The following is a 15618-nucleotide window of genomic DNA, read 5'->3' as shown; positions in this document are numbered from 1 at the left end:
TCGTTCAGAACTGACTCTACCTTCACCTGTCCACATCGATCTATTTATTCCAACAACTATGTTTCTTTATCTCGTTCAGAACTGACTCTACCTTCACCTGTCCACATCCATCTATTTATTCCAACAAGTATGTTTCCTTTTCTCGATCAGAACTGACTCTACCTTCACTTGTCCTCATCCATCTATTTATTCCAACAAGTATGTTTCTTTATCTCGTTCAGAACTGACTCTACCTTCACCTGTCCACATCCATCTATTTATTCCAACAACTATGTTTCTTTATCTCGTTCAGAACTGACTCTACCTTCACTTGTCCTCATCCATCTATTTATTCCAACAACTATGTTTCTTTATCTCGATCAGAACTGACTCTACCTTCACCTGTCCACATCGATCTATTTATTCTAACAACTATGTTTCTTTATCTCGTTCAGAACTGACTCTACCTTCACCTGTCCACATCGATCTATTTATTCTAACAACTATGTTTCTTTATCTCGTTCAGAACTGACTCTACCTTCACCTGTCCTCATCCATCTATTTATTCCAACAAGTATGTTTCCTTATCTCGATCAGAACTGACTCTACCTTCACCTGTCCACATCCATCTATTTATTCCAACATGTATGTTTCTTTATCTCGTTTAGAACTGACTCTACCTTCACCTGTCCACATCCATCTATTTATTCCAACAAGTATGTTTCTTTATCTCGTTCAGAACTGACTCTACCTTCACCTGTCCACATCGATCTATTTATTCTAACAACTATGTTTCTTTGTCTCGTTCAGAACTGATTCTACCTTCACCTGTCTACATCCATCTATTTATTCTAACAAGTATGTTTCTTTATCTCGTTCAGAACTGACTCTACCTTCACCTGTCCACATCGATCTATTTATTCCAACAACTATGTTTCCTTATCTCGATCAGAACTGACTCTACCTTCACCTGTCCTCATCGATCTATTTATTCCAACAAGTATGTTTCTTATCTCGTTCAGAACTGACTCTACCTTCACCTGTCCACATCCATCTATTTATTCTAACAACTATGTTTCCTTATCTCGATCAGAACTGACTCTACCTTCACTTGTCCTCATCCATCTATTTATTCCAACAAGTATGTTTCTTTATCTCGTTCAGAACTGACTCTACCTTCACTTGTCCTCATCCATCTATTTATTCCAACAAGGTATGTTTCTTTATCTCGTTCAGAACTGACTCTACCTTCACCTGTCCACATCCATCTATTTATCCCAACAACTATGTTTCTTTATCTCGATCAGAACTGACTCTACCTTCACCTGTCTCATCCATCTATTTATTCCAACAAGTATGTTTCTTTATCTCGTTCAGAACTGACTCTACCTTCACCTGTCCACATCGATCTATTTATTCCAACAACTATGTTTCTTTATCTCGTTCAGAACTGACTCTACCTTCACCTGTCCACATCCATCTATTTATTCCAACAACTATGTTTCCTTATCTCGATCAGAACTGACTCTACCTTCACTTGTCCTCATCCATCTATTTATTCCAACAAGTATGTTTCTTTATCTCGTTCAGAACTGACTCTACCTTCACCTGTCCACATCCATCTATTTATTCCAACAACTATGTTTCTTTATCTCGTTCAGAACTGACTCTACCTTCACTTGTCCTCATCCATCTATTTATTCCAACAACTATGTTTCTTTATCTCGATCAGAACTGACTCTACCTTCACCTGTCCACATTTATCTATTTATTCCAACAAGTATGTTTCCTTATCTCGATCAGAACTGACTCTACCTTCACCTGTCACATCCATCTATTTATTCAACAAGTATGTTTCCTTTTCTCGATCAGAACTGACTCTACCTTCACCTGTCCACATCCATCTATTTATTCCAACAAGTATGTTTCTTTATCTCGTTCAGAACTGACTCTACCTTCACCTGTCCACATCCATCTATTTATTCCAACAAGTATGTTTCCTTATCTCGATCAGAACTGACTCTACCTTCACCTGTCCACATCCATATATTTATTCCAACAAGTATGTTTCCTTATCTCGTTCAGAACTGACTCTACCTCCACCTGTCCACATCCATCTATTCATTCCAACAATTTTCCGGTTTATTACGCTACTTAACTCAAATATATTATAATTTACATAGAACAATACAATTTATAATAACGGTTATTACAAATAGTTATTCTAGATAATAATTTATATACAAAATATTCACAAACTTACAAACAATAATGAGTTTCTGTCTGGTCTGGGACTAAATATTTTGTCGACAGCTCACGATGAACGAATTAATTCTGTGTTGATGCACCGATACATTGCACGTGACAGAAAGGAAGTTCGCTGGCTTCTTCACACGTGATCTTTTTCCCGACGAAAATATCTAATGTGTTTTAGAAATACCAACGTTTGAAGTTACTGCACTGCAGTTAAACCGTTTGCAATGTTCGAAATCTGTAAACGTTCCTGGTCAAATGTCTGTAGTCTTCCGATTAATAAACATTTATCACAATTGTAGCTTCCGAGGTATGTAGTACACTGACTGCAGCTGACCAACAATATTCTATTGCTGTCTCTTGGCGCGTCGAGAATCTTTAACAAATGTAGAGCATTGGCGGGACTTTCGCAGTACGTGTTTAACAACATAAGTTACATGCATTTCTATACATATATTAAATTGAAATAAACAAAATAAATATATAATAGTGCAACTAGAATACCGTAATGCACCGTGTTACTACCATTGTTCATAAAGTGGAAATTATTAATCTAAAGTCAGTAATGATTCGTGTTTCTGTACGTGTTTGTTAATTGGCGAAGTCCTAGATGTCAATTTGAAGCTTAAAATTCGTTATAATTAATATTTATTCTGTTTCAACATTCGTAACTTATGCTGTAAGTTTGTCTCTGAGTTCGGAATTTTTCAGAGTTACGTCACCGAAATGTGGAACACAAGTCAAAATAATTCCGGTAAAGTTACAGTGATTAGATTTTCAAGTAATAAAACCATGGCCAAGTGAGTTGGGTGCTTGAATCGCAAACTGTGGATCGCGAGTTCAAATCCCCCGCGAACCAAACATGCTCACCCTTTCAGCTATACGGGCGTTATAATGTTACAGTCAGTCCCACTATTCGTTGGTAAAAAGTAGCCCAAGAGTTGGCAGTGGATGATGATGACTAGCTGCCTTCTCTATAATCTTACGCTGCTAAATGAGTCCATCGTCATTGGCTTGTAAAACTGTCCTGTACTTATATGCATATACATGCTGCGTTTTTCTTTCGTTTTGCTTTTCACTAAGATAATTTCCATAGAACAAGATATCAATTTGGTCCGGAGAATTGACCACTATGACTTAAAGAAATATAAAGCTATGTTTACTAACGACAAGCCCCCCAGTGGCTCAGCGTTACATCTGCGGACTTACAACACTAAAAACCGGGTTTCGATACCCGTGGTGGGCAGAGCACAGATAGCCCATTGTGTAGCTTTGCGCTTAATTCTAAACAACAACAACTAATGACAAGCTACGAATAATTTAGTGATCCTAAGTGAGCTATTTACAAGCATGGTAGCTCATGGTGGGCTCACCATTGATAGCCCATCACGTAGCTTCACTCTTAACATTTTTAGTTGCCTGTCGCCACACTGTTTCGTCAACCAGTAAAAGAATATTTCGTGAGACGAAGATTTAAAATACGAAATGCTTCCATTGTTTGCAAATACGTCTCTTGATGCGTTTGATCATCTTCACAAGTAACTTAATCGGTCTTTCTCCGAAACATTACGTTTCCTTATTATTTTTTCGTTAGCAGGTACCAAGGGTTAAAAAGGTTATGAATTATTCATACGACTTTATTGGTCTCGAAAATTCTACCCAAACAAAACAAAACGACAGAAACAACTAAGGGTGAAAACAGTGTTTAAAAGGTCACACGTGAGTGGAATGGAGCAGACCTAAAGAGTATTGCTATTCCAATAGTATTAAATAAAACTTTGAGACGATGCGTTTCGATTTCAATGATCGATCACAAGAAGTGAATCGTTTCGTAAAACCTTCAGACGAAAATCGGTGAGAGAAAATGAGAATTTCGTCCAATCGTTTCGGAATAAAAAAAACTACGCTAAAAGCTTCGTATGTAAAGCAGCTAGTCATCACCACCCACCGCCAACTCTTGGGCTACTCTTTTACCAAAGAATAGTGGGATTGGTCGTGAAATTATAACGCCCCCACGGCTGAAAGGGCGAGCATGTTTGGTGCGACGGGGATGCGAACCCACGACCCTCAGATTACGAGTCGCACGCCTTAATCCACCTGGCCATGCCGGGTCGCGTAATTTAAAAAACAAGACTTTAATTTTTCGAAAAATTGATGCGTTCTTAACAACCAGTTTTAATTATGCTTATTGCTGGTTATATTATAATCGACATAAACGAGAGACACGTCAGGCCATTCAGTAATTTACTTCTAATCCAGCGAGTTATTTCGTTATTTGAGAAAACGTGCATCTAATTAAGAAAATTATAAAAAAAAATATTATTTTGAGACTAGACGTCTATTTGGGGCGGAAATTTCGTTACTAACTTTTAAAACTTAAATCATGTTAAACAGTAGAACGTACATTAGATTCACTTTAGATTTGAACATACGAGAGAAAAAACTACCATCAAGTGGAAAAAACAAAATTCAAGACGTGTAAAAGAAAACGGAATTTGTTTTTTTTTACCAGACGTTAGGACCGAGGGTCACGACGCTCTTCACTAGTCATTTAGTGGGTTGTCTGATTGAATCATAAAATGTAATGGAAGAACATACGAAAGGAAGTAGAGAGTTAATTAACAAGCATATCATTGAAAGAACGTATTAGAACTTTCTGGAAGTCGTTCCGTTAATACAAAAGAAAGAGAACAGTGCATTAACAATTAAGGAATCTACTTTAAATAAAGCCATTGAATTATCTGCCTTTATTAACGGAATGAGTGGACACGATGACCTCGAGCAAATTGATACTTTAGGCCTAACAGGCTTGTATCGGTTTGTTTTTATTCACAGGCGTTCGTTGTTGTTTTTTCATCTTTTATTAATCACAATTTTGGTCTGCAGGTGAAAAATGACAAAAACAATGAGATGTCACGGCTAAATAAAAGTTTAAAATTAAAGAAGGAGAAACTGAGGTGACAGACAACTGAGTGAAATGAAACAAAGTGTAAAACAAAACAGAATAGCGCCATCTACATATTGAAAACCAAATGAATATATTTAACAGTAACGTAGTGTTTCTGTGTGGATCAGAATAAGTTATACATATTTCAACGCGGATATCTGAGAGGGATATCGATATCCTACAATCATTTCTAGTAAAGAAACGCAAAACAATAAAAGAGAGAGACCAGTAAACATAGAAGTACAATATAGGAGACGTAAATTAACACACTCTAAGAAGGAATGCAAAAATGAATTAAAATAACCTTAACCCTGGGGACACAACTAGGGCCAAGTGCAGTAGGACTTTGGGGAAAAAGGAACAACAATTTAACTAGATTTCGTGAAAAATATATGAAATGAAGATGCTGCAGACTGAAGCATGTGGAAGAATATCATCAGGTCGAATGACCAAAAATGATTCCAAGACACAATTCAGTCATCAGTGCCCCCATAAGTATTGTAATAACCTCCTTGCACTCAACGACTATTTAGTGCATCCATCATCCTAGCACCAAACTCCTTGCCCTAACTCGGAGCTAATTAAACCTGACACTCCTGTCAGTTTGGACGTCGACGTACAATAGTAAACAAATAAACCAGCGACCTCATCTGAACTCTAACATCTAGAAATAAATAGTTAACCCAGCGCCATCTTTTGTATTTTTTCGATATTTTTGCAAGATTTGATTTCATAAAGTAATAGAGAATTTGTTTTGTTTTTGAATTTCGCACAAATCTACTCGAGGGATATCTGTGCTAACCGTCCCTAATTTAGCAGTGTAAGACTAGAGAGAAGGCAGCTAGTCATCACCACCCGCCGCCAGCTCTTGGGCTACTCTTTTACCAACCTATAGTTGGATTGACCTTCACATTATAACGCTCCCACGGCTGAAAAGGCGAGGATGTTCAGTGTGAGGGGGATTCGAACCTGCGGCCCTCAGATTGCGAGTCAAGTGCCCCAATCATCTGGCTATGCCGGGCCACGTTCGTAAATAAACAAATAATTGAACCAAGCAACGAGACAAAATGAATGGGGCCCTCATTGCTAACCTCTAAATCAGGCCCGGCCTTATTCGTACCAAATAGAAAGTGAAATGAGATAAAACGTTTGTTTTTTTCACTAAAAAGAAAAAAACAAATTGTTGACAGTTTTCGAATCTCTTGTAACTTCAAAAAAAATTATACGGAATCGTGTATTTGTATTTGTTTAAATATTCTATAAGAAACGTGTGCTTGTGTAAATACGGTTGTGAAAGCTGTGAACTGATGTGCTCTAACTACTTGCTGATGGAACCATTGTAAGAAATGTTTCATCCCGTTCCGTTTGTGCGTCTGTTTGGAACATTGCAGTAGAGAAAACAGCACACACATCAGCCTTACGTATTTCTTCGTCTGATAGTATTTCAAGGTTTCTTCCACAAAAGCACAAACCTTAAACAAATTTCTGACAAATCTGAGAGATACGTTTTCTGTTCAATAACATCAAAGCTTCTTCTGTGCACGAGGATGGATTTTTAAAAATCTTAAACCGTTATCCAAATGTCACGTGTTCATGGAAAATAGCAAGTTGTGGACGTATTATTATTATTATTTTGAAAATAAATAAATAAATATATATATATATATAAGTTGAGGGGGAAGTGTAGTTTATATGATAACTGTTTTATTTTATTAATTATATTTTCTTGGTGGAATTAAAATGCAGATAGCGCTCTTGTAGCTTTGCAGGAAATTATTGTTTGTTTGTTTGTTTTGGAATTTCGCACAAAGCTACTCGAGGGCTATCTATGCTAGCCGTCCCTAATTTAACAGTGTAAGACTAGAGGGAAGGCAGCTAGTCATCACCACCCACCGCCAACTCTTGGGCTACTCTTTTACCAACGAATAGTGGGATTGACCGTCACATTATAACGCCCCCACGGCTGGGAGGACGAGCATGTTTGGCGCGACTCGGGCGCGAACCCGCGACCCTCAGATTACGAGGCGCACGCCTTAACGCGCTAGGCCATGCCAGGCCCGCAGGAAATTAGAAACAAAAAATTTCTATCCAAAGATACCTTGAATACAACGCTATATATTTTTGATCTTTATCCAGGCCTAATCTTATCAGGCACCACTTTATATTTCAAATGTTTTAATCAAGGATGTTATAAAAGAAGAAATGTAGATTCGGCATTTAATTAATATACATAAACCCGTTCTAATTATCTATAAAAAAAAAACCCACTGAAGATATACTGAGCGTTTGAATAGTCTTCGTTATCCTACTATAGAGTTACAGACCTAAAACAATAATGATAACTGTTCAGTCTTAAGCATTAACCAAAGGACAGGTCGTAAATTCCATTTTAGTGTCCAGTTTCGCACGACATGAAAACATTAGACGCCGTTTTTAATCAATAAAGACGAATCGTTTGGTTTATACACAAACAGAGAAGTCGAGAGATTCCGACTGCTAAGTAATCACTACGTTATAACTACGACATAAGTGTGTAATATATGAACACCAAACGACTGGTATTTGGTTACGGATTGCCCCCACCCCCCTCACACAGGGAAGTGAGATCACGGGTGGTAAGTAATACCTAATTCTCTGTACTCCAATTATTATGTTCCAAACCTCAGGCGTTGAGCAATTTTGTGTTTTTATGTGTGTGTTGCTGTATTGTTGAATAACACTGAAATACGTTGATCAAAGAGAGGTGATAAAACAGTTTGTTGAAGACATCAAAACTCAAAACACTAAGTAGCTGGCAAACTACGTGGGAAATAATTTCAAACTGAACGCTTCTGATGTAAGTAAGGAATGTAAAACTTTTCAACTGAATTTAACATCCTTGACGTACTAGATAATACGATACGTTCTAAGTGAGAATATACGTTTGAAAAATAAACAAAGAATGAAAGAGAATTGTCATAGAAAGCGTAACCCGACTAGCACGAACGAATTGTGAATTATTAAACAGGAATGAAAATGAATATTTATACAAAACATGAAAGATATACAGTATATATGATAACACTAACTTACTATAGTGTCATGATATTTATATATATTCTAATTAAACAGGACGTAATGTGTATATTTGCACTATGACTCTGAGCCTATTGAACCAATCACAACCAAATATGAACTATGGGGAACTTCCAAAGGATGGAGTTTGTTTGTTTGTTTTGAATTTCGCACAAAGCTACTCGAGGGTTATCTGCGCTAGCCGTCCCTAATTTAGCAGTGTAAAACTAGAGGGAAGGCAGCTAGTCATCACCACCCGCCGCCAGCTCTTGGGCGACTCTTTTACCAACCTATAGTGGGATTGACCGTCACATTATAACGCTCCCACGGCTGAAAAGGCGAGGATGTTTAGTGTGACGGGGATTCAAACCTGCGGCCCTCAGATTGCGAGTCGAGTGCCCTAATCACCTGGCTATGCCGGGCCACGTTCGTAAATAAACAATTAATTGAACCAAGCAACGAGACAAAATGAATGGGGCCCTCACTGCTAATCTCTAAATCAGGCCCGGCCTTATTCGTACCAAATAGAAAGTGAAATTAGATAAAACGTTTGTTTTTTTCACTAAAGAGAAAAAACACATTGTTGACAGTTTTCGAATCTCTTGTAACTTCAAAATAAAATTATACGGAATCGTGTATTTGTTTAAAAATGCGTAAATATTCCATAAGAAACGTGTGTTTGTGTAAATACGGTTGTGCAAGCTGTAAACTGATGTGCTCTAAATACTTGCTGATGGAACCATTGTAAGAAATGTTTCATCCCGTTCCGTTTGTGCGTCTGTTTGGAACATTGCAGTAGAGAAAACAGCACACACATCAGCCTTACGTATTTCTTCGTCTGATAGTATTTCAAGGTTTCTTCCACTAAAGCACAAACCTTAAACAAATTTCTGACAAATCTGAGAGATACGTTTTCTGTTCAATAACATCAAAGCTTCTTCTGTGCACGAGGATGGATTTTTAAAAATCTTAAACCGTTATCCAAATGTCACGTGTTCATGGAAAATAGCAAGTTGTGGACGTATTATTATTTTGAAAATAAATAAATATATATATATATATAAGTTGAGGGGGAAGTGTAGTTTATATGATAACTGTTTTATTTTATTAATTATATTTTCTTGGTGGAATTAAAATGCAGATAGCGCTCTTGTAGCTTTGCAGGAAATTATTGTTTGTTTGTTTGTTTTGGAATTTCGCACAAAGCTACTCGAGGGCTATCTGTGCTAGCCGTCCCTAATTTAGCAGTGTAAGACTAGAGGGAAGGCAGCTAGTTATCACCACCCACCGCCAACTCTTGGGCTACTCTTTTACCAACGAATAGTGGGATTGACCGTCACATTATAACGCCCCCACGGCTGGGAGGACGAGCATGTTTGGCGCGACTGGGGCGCGAACCCGCGACCCTCAGATTACGAGGCGCACGCCTTAACGCGCTAGGCCATGCCAGGCCCGCAGGAAATTAGAAACAAAAAATTTCTATCCAAAGATACCTTGAATACAACGCTATATATTTTTGATCTTTATCCAGGCCTAATCTTATCAGGCACCACTTTATATTTCAAATGTTTTAATCAAGGATGTTATAAAAGAAGAAATGTAGATTCGGCATTTAATTAATATACATAAACCCGTTCTAATTATCTATAAAAAAAAACCCACTGAAGATATACTGAGCGTTTGAATAGTCTTTGTTATCCTACTATAGAGTTACAGACCTAAAACAATAATGATTAATGTTCAGTCTTAAGCATTAACCAAAGGACAGGTCGTAAATTCCATTTTAGTGTCTAGTTTCGCACGACATGAAAACATTAGACGCCGTTTTTAATCAATAAAGACGAATCGTTTGGTTTATACACAAACAGAGAAGTCGAGAGATTCCGACTGCTAAGTAATCACTACGTTATAACTACGACATAAGTGTGTAATATATGAACACCAAACGACTGGTATTTGGTTACGGATTGCCCCCACCCCCCTCACACAGGGAAGTGAGATCACGGGTGGTAAGTAATACCTAATTCTCTGTACTCCAATTATTATGTTCCAAACCTCAGGCGTTGAGCAATTTTGTGTTTTTATGTGTGTGTTGCTGTATTGTTGAATAACACTGAAATACGTTGATCAAAGAGAGGTGATAAAACAGTTTGTTGAAGACATCAAAACTCAAAACACTAAGTAGCTGGCAAACTACGTGGGAAATAATTTCAAACTGAACGCTTCTGATGTAAGTAAGGAATGTAAAACTTTTCAACTGAATTTAACATCCTTGACGTACTAGATAATACGATACGTTCTAAGTGAGAAAATACGTTTGAAAAATAAACAAAGAATGAAAGAGAGTTGTCATAGAAAGCGTAACCCGACTAGCACGAACGAATTGTGAATTATTAAACAGAAAAGAAAATGAATATTTATACAAAACATGAAAGATATACAGTATATATGATAACACTAACTTACTATAGTGTCATGATATTTATATATATTCTAATTAAACAGGACGTAATGTGTATATTTGCACTATGACTCTGAGCCTATTGAACCAATCACAACCAAATATGAACTATGGGGAACTTCCAAAGGATGGCGTTTGTTTGTTTGTTTTGAATTTCGCACAAAGCTACTCGAGGGCTATCTGTGCTAGCCGTCCCTAATTTAGCAGTGTAAGACTAGAGGGAAGGCAGCTAGTCATCACCACCCACCGCCAGCTCTTGGGCTACTCTTTTGCCAACCTATAGTGGGATTGAACGTCACATTATAACGCTCCCACGGCTGAAAGGGCGAGCATGTTTGGCGCGACGGGGATGCGAACCCGCGACCCTCAGATTACGAGTCGCACGCCTTAACACGCTTGGCCATGCCGGGCCTGGGATGAAATTAATTGTTGTTGTTGTTGTTTCGGAGTAAGCACGTGGGCTATTAGCGTTGTAAGTCCGCAGACATACCGCTGAGCCGATGAGGGTCAATGAACTTAATATTGTTTCCATTTTGTAAAACCAGCCTATTGAGTTAATCTGAAACAACCTTGACGGATAGATGCTTTACACGATATTGAATATTTTAAAAGAGTTCCATGTCAAAGAAAGAAAGTTGTTGGATTATTTCTCAAACAACCATGTTTTTATCACGGTCAATGAGATGTAGGGTGTTCAAGGCTGGGACCACTCAAAATATTTATTCATTGGCAGATGGAAAACAAAGTTTAAATGTTATTTATGAAGAAGCATTGTTGTGACTTAACATTCTGAGATAAAGTTTAATTTCAAGTTATTACGTTGAAATATATAATCACTGTTTATCTTACACTGCTTTAAGTTTAAACATTCCCCGTCAGGTGTCCGGTAGTTCAGCTTGTTAACTGTAAAAACAATGAAGTCAATCATAAATGCAATACTTCGCTCACATATTACTTACTAATAAACGACATTCACGTAATATTTAATTCACGCATATATGTTTACATTTTTTACTATATGTATATTTACTGTGAAAAGTACCAATCTATAATTCTCCAATCACTTTCACTGAGCTAATAACTTAGATTGTGTAATGTCAAATTAACCATTTCTACTAAATACGCGAAATTCATGTTATGATCTAAAACTGTACTAACACCTGCAAATAAAATATGTCTTTCTTCAAATAATAAACCCGGTATATCACTAATATACAATAATAAGAACCACAATGGTGTCAGAACAGAGCGACTAATATATAATAAAAACAAGAGTGGTCTAAGAATACAACTACTAACATAATAAACAACAGTGGTCTAAGAATATAAATACTAATACAATAAACAACAGTGGTCTAAGAATATAAATACTAATACAATAAACAACAGTGGTCTAAGAATATAACTACTAACATTATAAACAACAGTGGTCTAAGAATATAACTACTAACATTATAAACAACAGTGGTCTAAGAATATAACTACTAACATTATAAACAACAGTGGTCTAAGAATATAACTACCAACACAATAAACAACAGTGGTCTAAGAATATAACTACCAACACAATAAACAACAGTGGTCTAAGAATATAACTACTAACACAATAAACAACAGTGGTCTAAGAATATAACTACCAACACAATAAACAACAGTGGTCTAAGAATATAACTACTAACACAATAAACAACAGTGGTCTAAGAATATAACTACTAACACAATAAACAACAGTGGTCTAAGAATATAACTACCAACACAATAAACAACAGTGGTCTAAGAATATAACTACTAACACAATAAACAACAGTGGTCTAAGAATATAACTACCAACACAATAAACAACAGTGGTCTAAGAATATAACTACCAACACAATAAACAACAGTGGTCTAAGAATATAACTACTAACACAATAAACAACAGTGATCTAAGAATATAACTACTAACACAATAAACAACAGTGGTCTAAGAATATAACTACTAACATTATAAACAACAGTGGTCTAAGAATATAACTACCAACACAATAAACAACAGTGGTCTAAGAATATAACTACTAACACAATAAACAACAGTGGTCTAAGAATATAACTACTAACACAATAAACAACAGTGGTCTAAGAATATAACTACTAACACAATAAACAAGAGTGGTCTAAGAATATAACTACTAACACAATAAACAACAGTGGTCTAAGAATATAACTACTAACATTATAAACAACAGTGGTCTAAGAATATAACTACTAACACAATAAACAACAGTGGTCTAAGAATATAACTACTAACATTATAAACAACAGTGGTCTAAGAATATAACTACTAACACAATAAACAAGAGTGGTCTAAGAATATAACTACTAACACAATAAACAAGAGTGGTCTAAGAATATAACTACTAACATTATAAACAACAGTGGTCTAAGAATATAACTACTAACACAATAAACAACAGTGGTCTAAGAATATAACTACTAACACAATAAACAACAGTGGTCTAAGAATATAACTACTAACACAATAAACAACAGTGGTCTAAGAATATAACTACTAACACAATAAACAACAGTGGTCTAAGAATATAACTACTAACATTATAAACAACAGTGGTCTAAGAATATAACTACTAACATTATAAACAACAGTGGTCTAAGAATATAACTACCAACACAATAAACAACAGTGGTCTAAGAATATAACTACTAACACAATAAACAACAGTGGTCTAAGAATATAACTACTAACACAATAAACAACAGTGGTCTAAGAATATAACTACTAAAACAATAAACAACAGTGGTCTAAGAATATAACTACTAACACAATAAACAAGAGTGGTCTAAGAATATAACTACTAACACAATAAACAAGAGTGGTCTAAGAATATAACTACTAACATTATAAACAACAGTGGTCTAAGAATATAACTACTAACACAATAAACAACAGTGGTCTAAGAATACAACTACTAACACAATAAACACAGTGGTATCCCAATAGAAGATTCTTGTATTTTTATTTCACCAGAATATTTATCAGTTTTAAATATTAAGATTCTGTCTATTAAATAACTTTCCAACCAGTTATTCACACTACCTGTTATTGTCATATTGTATACCAGTTATTCACACTACCTGTTATTGTCATATTGTATACCAGTTATTCACACTACCTGTTATTGTCATATTGTATACCAGTTATTCACACTACCTGTTATTGTTACATTGTATACCAGTTATTCACACTACCTGTTATTGTTACATTGTATACCAGTTATTCACACTACCTGTTATTGTCATATTGTATACCAGTTATTCACACTACCTGTTATTGTTATATTGTATACCAGTTATTCACACTACCTGTTATTGTCATATTGTATACCAGTTATTCACACTACCTGCTATTGTTACATTGTATACCAGTTATTCACACTATCTGTTATTGTCATATTGTATACCAGTTATTCACACTACCTGTTATTGTCATATTGTATACCAGTTATTCACACTACCTGCTATTGTTACATTGTATACCAGTTATTCACACTACCTGTTATTGTCATATTGTATACCAGTTATTCACACTACCTGTTATTGTCATATTGTATACCAGTTATTCACACTACCTGCTATTGTTACATTGTATACCAGTTATTCACACTATCTGTTATTGTCATATTGTATACCAGTTATTCACACTACCTGTTATTGTTACATTGTATACCAGTTATTCACACTACCTGTTATTGTCATATTGTATACCAGTTATTCACACTACCTGTTATTGTTACATTGTATACCAGTTATTCACACTACCTGTTATTGTTACATTGTATACCAGTTATTCACACTACCTGTTATTGTTACATTGTATACCAGTTATTGACACTACCTGTTATTGTTACATTGTATACCAGTTATTCACACTACCTGTTATTGTCATATTGTATACCAGTTATTCACACTAACTGTTATTGTCATATTGTATACCAGTTATTCACACTAACTGTTATTGTTATATTGTATACCAGTTATTCACACTAACTGTTATTGTTATATTGTATACCAGTTATTCACACTACCTGTTATTGTCATATTGTATACCAGTTATTCACACTAACTGTTATTGTCATATTGTATACCAGTTATTCACACTACCTGTTATTGTGATATTGTATACCAGTTAGTCACACAACCTATTATTGTTATATTGTATACCAGTTGTTCACACTACCTGTTATTGTTACATTGTATACCAGTTATTCACACTACCTGTTATTGTTATATTGTATACCAGTTATTCACACTACCTGTTATTGTTACATTGTATACCAGTTATTCACACTACCTGTTATTGTTACATTGTATACCAGTTATTCACACTACCTGTTATTGTTACATTGTATACCAGTTATTCAAACTACCTGTTATTGTTACATTGTATACCAGTTATTCAAACTACCTGTTATTGTTACATTGTATACCAGTTATTCACACTACCTGTTATTGTTATATTGTATACCAGTTATTCACACTACCTGTTATTGTCATATTGTATACCAGTTATTCACACTACCTGTTATTGTTACATTGTATACCAGTTATTCACACTACCTGTTATTCTTACATTGTATACCAGTTATTCACACTACCTGTTATTGTTACATTGTATACCAGTTATTCACACTACCTGTTATTGTCATATTGTATACCAGTTATTCACACTACCTGTTATTGTTACATTGTATACCAGTTATTCACACTACCTGTTATTGTTACATTGTATACCAGTTATTCACACTACCTGTTATTGTTACATTGTATACCAGTTATTCATACTACCTGTTATTGTCATATTGTATACCAGTTATTCACACTAACTGTTATTGTTATATTGTATACCAGTTATTCACACTAACTGTTA

This window comes from Tachypleus tridentatus, chromosome 10, assembly GCF_004210375.1.
Source record: "Tachypleus tridentatus isolate NWPU-2018 chromosome 10, ASM421037v1, whole genome shotgun sequence".
Classification (NCBI taxonomy): domain Eukaryota; kingdom Metazoa; phylum Arthropoda; class Merostomata; order Xiphosura; family Limulidae; genus Tachypleus; species Tachypleus tridentatus.
The sequence above is the reverse complement of the archived record's forward strand: the minus strand, read 5'-3'. Positions refer to the sequence as shown.